Genomic DNA, 12,126 nt, shown 5'->3' with positions numbered 1-12,126 from the left:
TAACAAATCAATACAGCAAATATTACTTTTTAATTACCAACCCACATTTACACACAGATGTCAAATTAATTCAAATGTGACCATATAATTTTACCAAGGTTTCTACAGAAAGAATATAAATAACAGTAACAAAAGGACAGTAACGTTATCACACATTCCTCAACCTACTTCAAATTTAGAAAAATGGTAAAAACGAGTTTGTTCAACCGATTTGTAAACTAAGGATTTTTATAGCTCTGTTAATTCAACCAGTAACCTAAGAACTATATATCTTTCCACTTCTTCCATTATGTAAAATTGTATTGATGACTTTGAATTGTGACCTGTTCGCTGATTGTCCAGCACTTCTTGTTGTAAACTGCCTCGAACTACCATGGCTTTGGCGGTATACAAGAATAAAATTATTATTATTATTATTATTATATAGGAAATAATTATATACAAGATTTTCCATGTGGAAAGGAGCCCTTATAAAAACTGTGCAGCCAAACATAAACAAACAAGGAGTGTGTGGCATAGTGGTTAGAGCTATAGCCTCAGCACCCTGAGGTTATGGGTTCAAATCCTGTGCTGTTCCTTGTGACTCTGGGCAAGTCATTTAATCCTCCACTGCCCCAGGTATATTAGATAGATTGTGAACCCACCAGGACAGATAGGGAAAATGCTTGAGTACTTGATTATCAACCTGTTCTGAGTTCCTTTTAGAGGATGGGCTAATAAATAAAAGTACATATGTTAACAAAATGCTATAGGCTATGCAAAGATGTTCTTGGGCATGTAGTTTGGCAAGTTCAGGGATGCAGCTGAAATGTACATTCATACTTTCGTATGCCAACACAATCACAGAGCTCAAGAACCCATTTACACCTCCTTTTCTGTAGGTGTACATTGCTATATAAGGATCTCTTCCCTGCTGGGGTTGGGTGCCCAATTTAAAAAGGCACATGAGAACACATGTTGTCTTTACAGAATAGGTACCCTTTTATAACATTATCCCTGTGATAAACAGGGAAAAAAAAATCATCTGTTCAAAATCAACAGATACCAAAACAAGGACCAAAATCACAATGTTGAGCCAATCAAGGCCTAAGACCTCTCCCACTGAATTCCAGGATGCATTGGGAGAGGGTAGGCCCGTCATTCTGAGCACATGGCCCTATAGACAGGAGGAAGTGGGCTTCCCTCCTGTTGATTTCTCATCTGAAGGTAAGGGGTTTGTCAGGGGATGTGGGGAGATGTCGGGGAATGTAAGATGTCAGGTAAATGTGAGAAGATGGGGGACGTGGGGAGATGTCAGGGCATGTCCTATTTGGATGGTGAAAAGGGGTCATAACCACTGGAGGAGTAAGGGAGGGTCATGTCTTACACCCTCCAGTGGTCTTCGTGTCAGTTTGGGCAGCTTTGGGGAACTTAGACGCAACTGTGTGTCTAAGTTCTGCCTAGGAAAGGAAAGCTTTGGTCATTCCCTCAGGACGTCCAGGTCTAAGCCCACTCAAAACACACCTCCCAACATGCCCCTTTGAGCTCTAGAAACACAGCGACTTAGAAGTGCTGATGAATGTCCAGAAAATTGGCTTTTGTTATCGGCACTTGGACGTCCCTGTTATTAGGATGTCCAAGTGCCAACTTAGGTGGGTTTTTGGATGCTTCAAAGTTTTGATTATGCTCTCCATAGTCTGTTTCTGTGGAATGGCCACATGTTGAGTTGGTGGCAAAATAATCTCTTAAAGATCAGAAAGGATAGGGAAAGTTTATTTAATTCAGAAGTAGATGTTAGTTACATCAAGCCTTCTTCTTAAATAAAAACTGTGAGAATAAACTCACTGGTACATTGTGCTGATCTACACACAAATGGAATTTTGTTTGTAAAGATATTAGATTAACCCCTAATGTAGCAGCTGCAAGCTATCTTGGAGAGTCATTAACTGGAAGAGTATTCTGCTAAGCCCCTGACATTGAGAAATCAATTTCAACTAAATGGAGACAGTCCATTGTCATACTACATTCCATGTCCAGAGCATCATTTATGTATCTAAACTTCCTGTCAGTTTCGGATATACTGTAGATGAGAGAACACTGGAGCTTCATTGCTTGTAAACAGACTTAAGAGCCTCTGGTTCGGCATAGGCTGGATAAAAACCACTCGATTGCAGATTTAAGATGTTCAATTATTGACCACGTTCCTGATTCTTCCTATGGATGGTACAGAAAACTTCTACTCCGTTGCAAAGAATGAATATACCGATTAGACACAGAAGAGCTGGAAGGTCTAAACTGTAAGATTTAATGGCATTGGTTTTATTAGGTCCTTGTTTTTGTATGTATATAGAAAGATTTTTGACAGCATCATATTAATACAGAGTTGCAGATGTGACGTCTTCTGCTCAATATAGTAGGAAGTCAAGAGGCAGGCAACCATTTTGCAGAATTATGAGCATTGAGTAGTGCCGAGATCAGTAAGTTTCAGATTTGTTATATAAGTTTGACAAAGTTTGTTTGCTTCATAAACAATCCTTTTGTAGTTCTTATTTCTAGACAGGGACCTGATTCCCTGATGCAACAAGGTGGGACTGGATCAGATTAATTCCACATATGAAAATTTTTTTGTTCTCCTACATTTGGAATGGAGCAGTTCAACATTAACAGCAGCAAGAATTGAAAACTTAATTGTATTTGAGATTTGAATAGCAACACAACATGCAATGAACAGTTTTGAAAGGGATTCATATCATGAATATTAAAAGTTGTTTCAATGAAATATAGGAGGTTCTTTTGCCTATGAAGTAACCCTTTCCAGTTAAGAAATAGTGGTAAGCTCCTGACGAGGTTCTGAGGCTTTTCTCTTCCTTAAAGTTGGGCCAGAAGTTTGAGCGCCTATATTTCCTGATGATAGGAGTCCAGAAGCTCTTTAATACATACATGTAGAAGTTCTAGCTAATGCAACACAAATGGCAGTACAGAAGCTGTTTGCAGACCACTGCACACAAAAGAGTGATCCAATATATGAAAAATGCTAACCAATTCACCTTGACCTGAGAATCCATGGTTTGATTAGCAGTTAGCCATGCTACATTTCAAAGACCTTGACTGAGATATAAAAAGGATGGAGTCAGTCCAGAGGAAGGCTACTAAAATGGTGCGTGGTTTTCATGATAAGACGTATAGGGACAGACTTAAAGATCTTAATATGTATATTTTTAGAGCAGGGGTAGGGAACTCTGGTCCTCGAGAGCCGTATTCTAGTCGGGTTTTCAGGATTTCCCCAAAGAATACGCATTGAAAGCAGTGCATGCAAATAGATCTCATGCATATTCATTGGGGAAATCCTGAAAACCCGACTGGAATACGGCTCTTGAGGACCGGAGTTCCCTACCCCTGCTTTAGAGGAAAGGCGGGAGAGGGGAGATATGATAGAGACGTTTAAATACCTATGTGACGTAAATGCATGAGTTGAGTCTCTTTCAATTGAAAAGAAGCTCTGGAATGAGAGGGCATAGGATGAAGTTAAGAAGCTCAGGAGTAATAATAATAATAACAACTTTATTTTTTATATACCACAATACCACAACAGTTCAGAGCGGTTTTTCAGAAGAGACTGTATACAGACAGCGATGTTACAAAAAAAGACTTTCAAATTACTGTACATTAGCATGTTTAGATTAGTCAAATTTATCTGGAAGCATTTTAAAGATATATAAAGGCAGGAATGGAGTCAGAGAAATTTATCAAAGAGATAGGTTTTAATTGACTTCCTGAAAGTTTGATAGGAAGGTGTGTTTTACAGAGCTTTTAGTTATTGAGCTATAGCAGTTTATAGACAGGTGTCTTTGACTACCTATGATATGATAGCTTAGAGATCTGCTAAGCTATCATATCACTGGGCAGTCAGAGACTCCTTCCTGGAATCTGCTGTAGCTCAATAAGTAAAAGCCCTGTGCTCCTTTTCCAGATGTCATAAGTTCAAATCCCAACCAGCAACCCAGCACATATTTTAATTGTGGCATTCTATCATTGATGATTTTACAATAAGGTCACCATTTTGCAGCTGCAAACCTCCATTTGCAATGAAGTAGAAGCCATGCTAAGGTCTGTATATGGGATGTGTCTATCTCATGTTCTAATGTGCCATGTTCCTCAATACCTATGTTTTAGGCACTGTTTATAGAATTGGGGCCTTAGTGCAAGGTAATGTGGATACGCTAATTGATTGGCAAAGGTATACCTACTCTCCATCCCCAGACATGCCCCTCCAACAAAAATGTAAAAATATTTGCTAGTGTGCAGTGATTTGATACTTACTGCAGGATGCCCGAGTGCAATTCCAATGTAAAGCATTTTAAAGCTGTGGTATGTGTGCACTAGCGCATACTACAGCTTAGTAAAAGGGCCCCTAATTGTCCTAAAGCCACGTGTAGAAAAACACATCTCATGAATATTCAATGTAGATATCTTGAAAATTATACTAGTTTTCGGTCCTCACTGCTTTAATAACCATGCTGAAAGCCTCCAATTTTATCTTCAAACAAGAAAGTCAGTTTTTACAATAGGGAAGGCATTTTGCTAATCTTTTTACCCACGGATCAAAAATCTGGAAGAAATTCAGAAAGCTACTCATAGATATGTGAAGGTTAATGAAATGACTCCTTTGGAAACAGCAAAAACACACTTAGTGTATTAGAAATGAAACATGCATCTGAAATCTGGCAAGACTTAATGCATCCAATTTTTGAGAAAGTGTCATTCTCTATGATCTCATTTCCTAAGGAAATAAAAATGGCAGTTGGAATACTTACAAAGTGATAAAATATTTATTTATTCAATTTTCTATACCATTCTCCCAAGGGAGATCAGAACAGTTTGTATGAATTTATTCATGTACTCAAGCATTTTTCTCGGTCTGTCCCAGCAGGTTTACTTCTAATGTACCTGGGGCAATGGGGGGATTAAGTGACTTTCCTCCTACTAGGGCTGGTATCTCAATCTTCCCTTCTATCTCTCTCTCCCACAACACCCTATGGACTGGCATCTGTCTCTTTTCCTCCCCTTCCCCCCATGCTTGCATCTCTGTCTCATTTCCTTCCATATTTCCTCCTAACCTCCAAACATAAGCATTTCTCTCATCTCCTATCCTTCCCTTTTCCCCGTAAACTGGCATATTCTCTTCCCTGCCTCTACCCCATGGTCTGGCATCCCGGCCTCCTTCCATCTCTCTCTCCTTTTCTTTTTCTTTGCTCTCTTCCCTCTCTTCTCTATGATCTGATATCTCTCTCTCCTCTCCCTTCCCAGGTGGTCCTTCTTTCTTCCTCCCTTCCAATTTGGTGGTTTTCTTCTTTGTCCCTTCCTCCAACCGGGTGCGGCATTTCTCATACCTCTGTCTCTGTCGTCTGTAAGCAATGGGCTGCCGGCATTGTTCATGAGCAGATCACACTGCCTCTGGCACCCCCAGCAGCTTTCTCTCTGCTTCAATGTCCTGTCCCTGCAGAGGCAGAATTTTGCATCAGATGGAAAGCTTCCGGGGCTAATTAATGCTGCTGATGGCCCGAAACTTACAGGTTGCAGCATGGAGAGAGCGGACTCTGGACTGGAGCACCCCAAATGAGCTGCACTCAGAACAGACTGTCACCCCCCCCCCCTTGGTATGCCACTGTTACAGATCCTAGCTTGCTCAAGCAGCACTGCAGCATGCAAGTCCATGAAAGACAGAGCGGCACTGAAAAGATAAAGCACGCGACTGCAGTCACATGAGGTCCCAAAAATATTAAGGGTGCTCAGGGACCCACAGAGCTGGCACTTATAAGCTGGCTTGATCATCCCTTCTGCTCAGAAAGTTTATCCAGAACCTTCATTTTCAATAACAGCCCTCTGTTTAACATAATATTGCCAATAAAACCAAATTCCATTTATTGTAGGGAAGTGAGAAACTTTAGAGTGGAACTAATGAAAAGGGAAAAAAAACCCACCCTATATGAGTTAATGATATCCTTGTTTATTTTTCCACATTAGTTTTTGCATAGCCACATAAAAATAAATGCCAAAATCATGCAACAGTTTGTTTCTTGCTTGGAATGAGCGCTTTGGGTGCTGTCTTATTCAAACAGAACAGCTTGAGAGCTCTCCATTAATGACCAAAGTCCTGCTAATCTTGTTTGTACAACTGCAGAGATGATCAGGCTGGTCTCTTATTTGTATTCTGCAAATGATCAGGATTTCTCTGTTTTTATATCTCCCATGGATAGAACGTATTCAGGCAGTCAACTCAAATGCAATTAATAATTTCTCTTCTTGATTCATTCCTATGAGCCTGCTGATTAGTTCTAGTTTTAAATGGTATTCATTTCCAATTGATTGCTGATTTGGGAATATAATACAACCTTTTTCTGTGGTTCCTTTTTTCCTCTCAAATCAGAATCAGGTGTTGGGATCCTGGATTTTATACACCATCGCTGGTAGAAGGTCTTCACTTCCTCTGGTCCTTGCACTAATGGTTGAGAGGCCGGCACCAGAGTTTCTTCTAAACAAGGGGAGCAGATCACCTTATGGGAAGTTTTGGGGTGGGGGAAGGAAGAGAAAATCCACCTCTACCAGACTCCCTTTCAGCTTGCACTGGCAATTTCTTATTATAAGCTTATATTTTCAAACGTTTTTCTGTGGGATAAACAGAGCTTTACCTATGGAAATGGGTTTTTGTAACATTGCTCATCCAGTATGCAGGCCACATAAGTGCATATAGCCTATATGAACATGCCTCTATCTACAGTGAGCAAAGGCATTCCTGGGGGCATTAGAGACCAAGTTTTTAACTGGTGATAGTGGTAGAACTGCTGCCTCAGCACCATCAGGTTGTGATATCAAATCCCAGTGCTGCTCCTTGTGACCCTGGGCAAGTCGTTTAATCCTCCATTGTCCACTGCTTTGAATGTGTAATCACAAAAAGGTAGAATACAAGCCCCCTTTCTACTCAGATAAATTGTGTGTTCCTATCAGGGGTATAGCCAGACACTCAATTTTGGGTGGGCCTGGATCCCAGCTGGCCCTAGTGAATATGCATGGGGCAGGTCAGCATTCCTATCATCTTTATTACATGCAAATCTCTTTCATGCATATTCATTAGGGCTATCCTGAAAACCTTACTGGCTGGTGGTTCTCCAGGACAGGCTTGGGAACCACTGACTTATACCCATTCTATACCACTCAGGATTTTGTAGACTTCAAATATCTCCCCTCAGCCATCTCTTTTCCGAGCTGAGGAGCCCTAACCTCTCTAGTCTTTTCTCATTGGAAAGGAGTTCCATGAGTCGAGTCTCTTTCATTTGAAAGGAAGCTCTGCAATGAGAGGCATAGGAAGAAGTTGAGAGGTAGTAGGCTCAGGAGTAATCTAAGGAAATACTTTTTCCAGAAAGGGTGGTGGATGCATGGAATGATCTCCCGGAGGAGGTGGTGGATATGGAGACTGTGTCCGAGTTCAAGAAAGTGTGGGATAGGCACGTGGGATCTCATAGAGAGAGGAAAAGATAATAGTTAATGCGGATGGGCAGACTGGATGGACCATTTGGCCTTTATCTGCCATCATGTTTCTACGTTTCTATCTAGAAAACTAGCACAGAAAGCTTATGAGAGCACATAACTGCAAGAGGGCATGGATATGGGAGAAGCAAGGGGTAGATCAGGGGCGTGGCACGTGGGATCTCTTAGAGCAGCAGTCTCAAACTCGCGACTTCACTCGCTCTAAGGAAAGTGTCTAAAACTACTTCAACCTTTATCTTTATTTTCCTGAAACTATTTTCAGTTTATATATTAGGATATGCCTTTTATTTAGCTCCTTCTCCTGAGATAGTGGACTAACAAATACAAGTTTGGATTGATATTGTCCTTGATTGTTAAATTTGAAAGAACATGGTTGTTCTAAAATTACTGATTTCTGTTTACATTGTATAATTTACTTTGACTGTTTTGTCATTGTAAAATGCAAAATTGTATAAATAAATATTTTTTAAAAAACAGAAATGAGCTCTGGATGTGGTGTACTTAGATTTCAGTACATGTTTTTTTAACATTGTTCCACAAAGATGACAGATAAAAGGCAGCATAAAGATGACAGATGAAAAGCATGAACAGCCTGAAGGTGAGACCCAAGACAGAAAATTAAGTTAGGAATTGGTTGAGTGATAGACAATAGAAGACAGTAGGAAATGGATTTCAGTCCAAAGAAAGTGAGGGCTAATATTGGAGTCTCAGAAACAGGACAGGATTAACCCTTTACTGAGCCAAAGGTAAACAAGTGCATTGGATTGCCATTGTAATATAAATATTTGTTAATTCTCCCACACACAAGGCCCAGCTTGGTTCTCACTGCAGAGGAAATCCATCAGAGGAGGAAGCAGCAGGCAAGAAGCTGCCCGATCCGGGCAGGTCCGACGAATTCACCAAACTGCAACATGCAGATGGGGGCGATCGGAGGAACGCCCCCATCTGCCGGCACGGATCACTCTATAGCGATCCTCGCGCATGTGCACGCCTTCTTTAGATGGTCTGTGCATGTGCTGGACCTCCAGCCTGGCACTTTTTTTTCTTCTTTTTTAAAACTTTTTTTTTACAGCCCGTGGTTTTAACCTGCTGTAAAGTCTGCGGGTTAAAACCACGGGCTTACACTGCGGGGAAGGGTGGGAGAGTCAGGGCAGGCAGTCGATCAGGGCAGCGTCGAGGCAGGCAGGCAGATTGGGGCAGGCAGGGCAGCTACAGTCGGGGCAGGCAGGCAGATCGGGGAAGCAGGAGATTGGGGCTGACAGGGCTGAGAGCAGGGCGGCAGAAGGCAGTCGGAAAGGGCTTCAGCGACTGGTCCTCAGCAGTTGCTTTCTGGGTTGATCAGCCAGCACAGTCGAATCAGCAAAGTTGTTTAGTGAATCGTGTCCCTGCCTACTTTGCATGCAATTCCCTTCATTTACATGTGCGGATCTGAATCGGATCGCAAAACAGGTTAGTGAATACTGTAGGAGAGAAATCGGGTCGCAAAGGGCTCGCAAACCGATCGGTACGTGATCGGTTTGCTTAGTGAATCTAGCCCACAGTAAAAACTGTAAAATCATCTATTTACCACAGCAGGATTAAGGCGTAGATAAACTAGGCACATGCTTAGGGCCAAATGTTTGGGAGAGACCCTCTTAGAATTGCTAATTTGATAGCTCCTAAGGTCGATTTTTGCCCTGGTGAGTTAGCTGCTGGCAGAAAGAGTTGGAAGGGGAAAACTGGAACCACTACAACTCTCAAAATTCTGTCTATTCTCTCTACTCCCTGAGCATTATCCTCCAGCTGGCAGGAGGGGTCAGTAAGCAGCACTTACATGATGCTTCCTCCTCTTCTGGTTTTCCTCTGCACTCTGCAGTCATAATCAGAGGGAGAAAGGGGGGCATATGTGGGAGTTTCTAAAAGCATGTTTATTTATTTATTCCATTTTCTATACTGTTCTCCCAGGGGAGATCAGAACGGTTTTTACAAGAATTTATTAAGTTTTTACATTAATTTATTAAGCATTTTTCCCTGTCTATCCTGGTGGGCTCACAATCTATCTAATGGACAGGGGCAATGGGGGGATTAAGTGACTTGCCCAGAGTCACAAGGAGCAACGTGGGTTTGAACCCACAACCTCAGGGTGCTGAGGCTGTAGCTTTAACTTCTGCACCAATGTGAATCTTTGCCTAGGGCCCAACAAAGTGTTAATCCTACTACTGACTTTTTCCCTTTGTGTGTGTATGAGATACCGCTATTTCTAGATATTAATGTTTTCTTATTATACTGTATAATATAGGGGAACTTTGGGCACTTACCCCATAACTGTACAACAAAGCAACTCTGGGTTTTTTACTTTTTATTCTTTCCAATCAAAAGTTGGAAAGAATTATACAAAATGGATTAAAAAAAAAAAAAAAAAAAGTCTGTCTGAAAGCAAAATAACCGAAAATTTTAACAGAATGGGATGAGATTTGGCAAGGAGAAAAAAAATGAAACACAGAGTTCACAAATGCATCAAACTGGACTGGGGATTCCAGAGAAATAAGTCCCACCCCTCCAAATAAATGGTACAATGTATTTCTGTGAGAAGAGTTCCAGCAATTAGGAACTTCCTCCTTCCAAAATAGCTTCTACCTGTTCTTTACTCTCCTAACCTCCTAAACTCCCCCACTGCATCAAGATTACCTCCACCCCACAACTGCTCTAGCACTACCAAATGCTCCCACCTCCACCCCCACCAAATTTATCCCTTTGCAACTGTTCTGTCAATCCAAAATCTACTCTGTGTCCCAAAAATCTACTCCTTGAAAACTGCCTCACCCCAAACCCCAAAAATTATCATCAAAAACTGCACCAACAACATGCTAATTGGCCCAGGCAAAAACTAATCCCACAAATGCCTCATCACCTCACAAATTGCTCTACCTCAAAAACTACCCCAGCATCTTACAAACTATACCATCCCCTAAAAGCTACCACTCCACCAACCTTCAGGCTGGCTCTACCTACAAAAACTCTCTGCAACTGTTCCGTCACCTCACACATTGCCCCACCCCCCAAAATCTATCCCTGCAACTCCATCGCTAATCTGTGATCCAACCCCACTCCTGAAAGCTATCTTTACAACTACACTACTACCCTGCAAATTGCCCTTATTCCTAAAAAAAACAATTCTCACTACTGCTTCACTATGCAACAAAAGGCCCCATCCACAAAAAAAAACTACAACATCCCAAAAAATACTCCAACTGCTTCACCAGCTCATAAACTGTGGAGGATTACCCTAATGGTTAGAGCAGCAGGCTAAAATTCAGGGGAGCCCAGTCCAAGTACCACTGCGGCTCTATTTGATCTTTGGAAAGTCAGTTAACCCACCATTGCCTCAGATTCAAACTTTGATTGTGAGCTTCCAAGGAACAGGGAAATACCTACTGTTCCTGAATGTAACTGGCCTTAGAAAAAGGCATGAACTAAATACTTAAAAATAAATTGCCACCTCCACCTTGCAACTGCTTCAATATATGCACAGGGGTTGGAAAAAATTCTGAATGCCTGGGAAAGCTTTTAGTTTGGAGGATCATGGGTGTATATCCCTGAATTAGGGAATGGTAAATATGGCACTAAGGGGAGATTGAACTAATGAGAAAGAAATTCCTCAGTACTGATACCAGTGATGGTAGGATTGATTATATTGGTGGTAACATGGATGGGCTGTTACAAGTTGAGAAATAAGGTTTCCCAGCTTGTAGCAAAATTACCCAACTTAACATGGGCTTCTGTTAACTTCTCTCCTGAATGATGGTATGTATGAAGATGGTATATAAAACCAAATAAAATAAATACTGTCATAAAACACCTGTCACGAAAAGGGATCACTGACAAATGCTCTGAGAGTTTGTCCATTGGACAATTGGTCTATAATACACAACATCTAATGGGTCAGTTGGTCTAAAAGACACTTGGTCTAATGGCTCAGTTCGTCTAAACCAGTGTATCACAAATTGTGTGCCATGGCACACTGGCGATGAGGAGAGTCGTCTACGTTGGCTGACTGCCTACAGGATGTGCCTCTCGCGGCAAGAAGCATGTCCTGTAGGAAGTCAGCTGGCGCAAATGACTCTTCTCCTAGCCGGCATCTCTTTTCCTCTCCCCGCACCTCCCGGATCCCTCCACCAAAGCGGGTCGAGGCCAGATGGGCCTCCACACACTTCTGGGTGTGCCGCCGGCTGGAAAGTTTGTGCCGCCGGCTGGTCTAAACAAAAGAGGAAACAGGATACTAATGCAAAAATTAGTGGAATTTTGTAAGGAAAAACTACAGCAAGATACAGAAATTAAAGATTAGTACACAAACTTCATCAAAAAAAGTTAATTTTATGAACTAATATGAGTGAAGAAAGTTAATATGAGAAATTTAAAAAGCACAAAAGTTTGTCAATGTTGTTTTAAAAGTGCAGATTGTGGGCACGACTCATATTCCATGAGAGCTGCCACGCTCGCATTACCCCCCTCTCCTCAAGTCACTTCATTGGATCCCCGTTTCTGAATATAGTTCAAACTCCTATGCTCCCCCGTGAACTCATTGGGTAAGTCCATATTATCTGTACCCTTCTCCAGACTCTG

The 12,126-nt window shown here is 41.5% G+C and overlaps 1 protein-coding gene across 1 annotated transcript in view; it reads right to left on the bottom strand.

Annotated features, from left to right (window-relative positions):
* Nucleotides 1-12,126, bottom strand: part of SV2C (synaptic vesicle glycoprotein 2C) — a 139,591-nt gene that overhangs the window by 109,518 nt on the left and 17,947 nt on the right. The gene's annotated exons all lie outside the window — the stretch shown is intronic.

The sequence above is a fragment of the Geotrypetes seraphini genome, chromosome 1 (assembly GCF_902459505.1).
Source record: "Geotrypetes seraphini chromosome 1, aGeoSer1.1, whole genome shotgun sequence".
NCBI classification, from domain to species: domain Eukaryota; kingdom Metazoa; phylum Chordata; class Amphibia; order Gymnophiona; family Dermophiidae; genus Geotrypetes; species Geotrypetes seraphini.
Note: the sequence above shows the minus strand (reverse complement) of the source record. Positions and strands in the feature narration are given on the sequence as shown.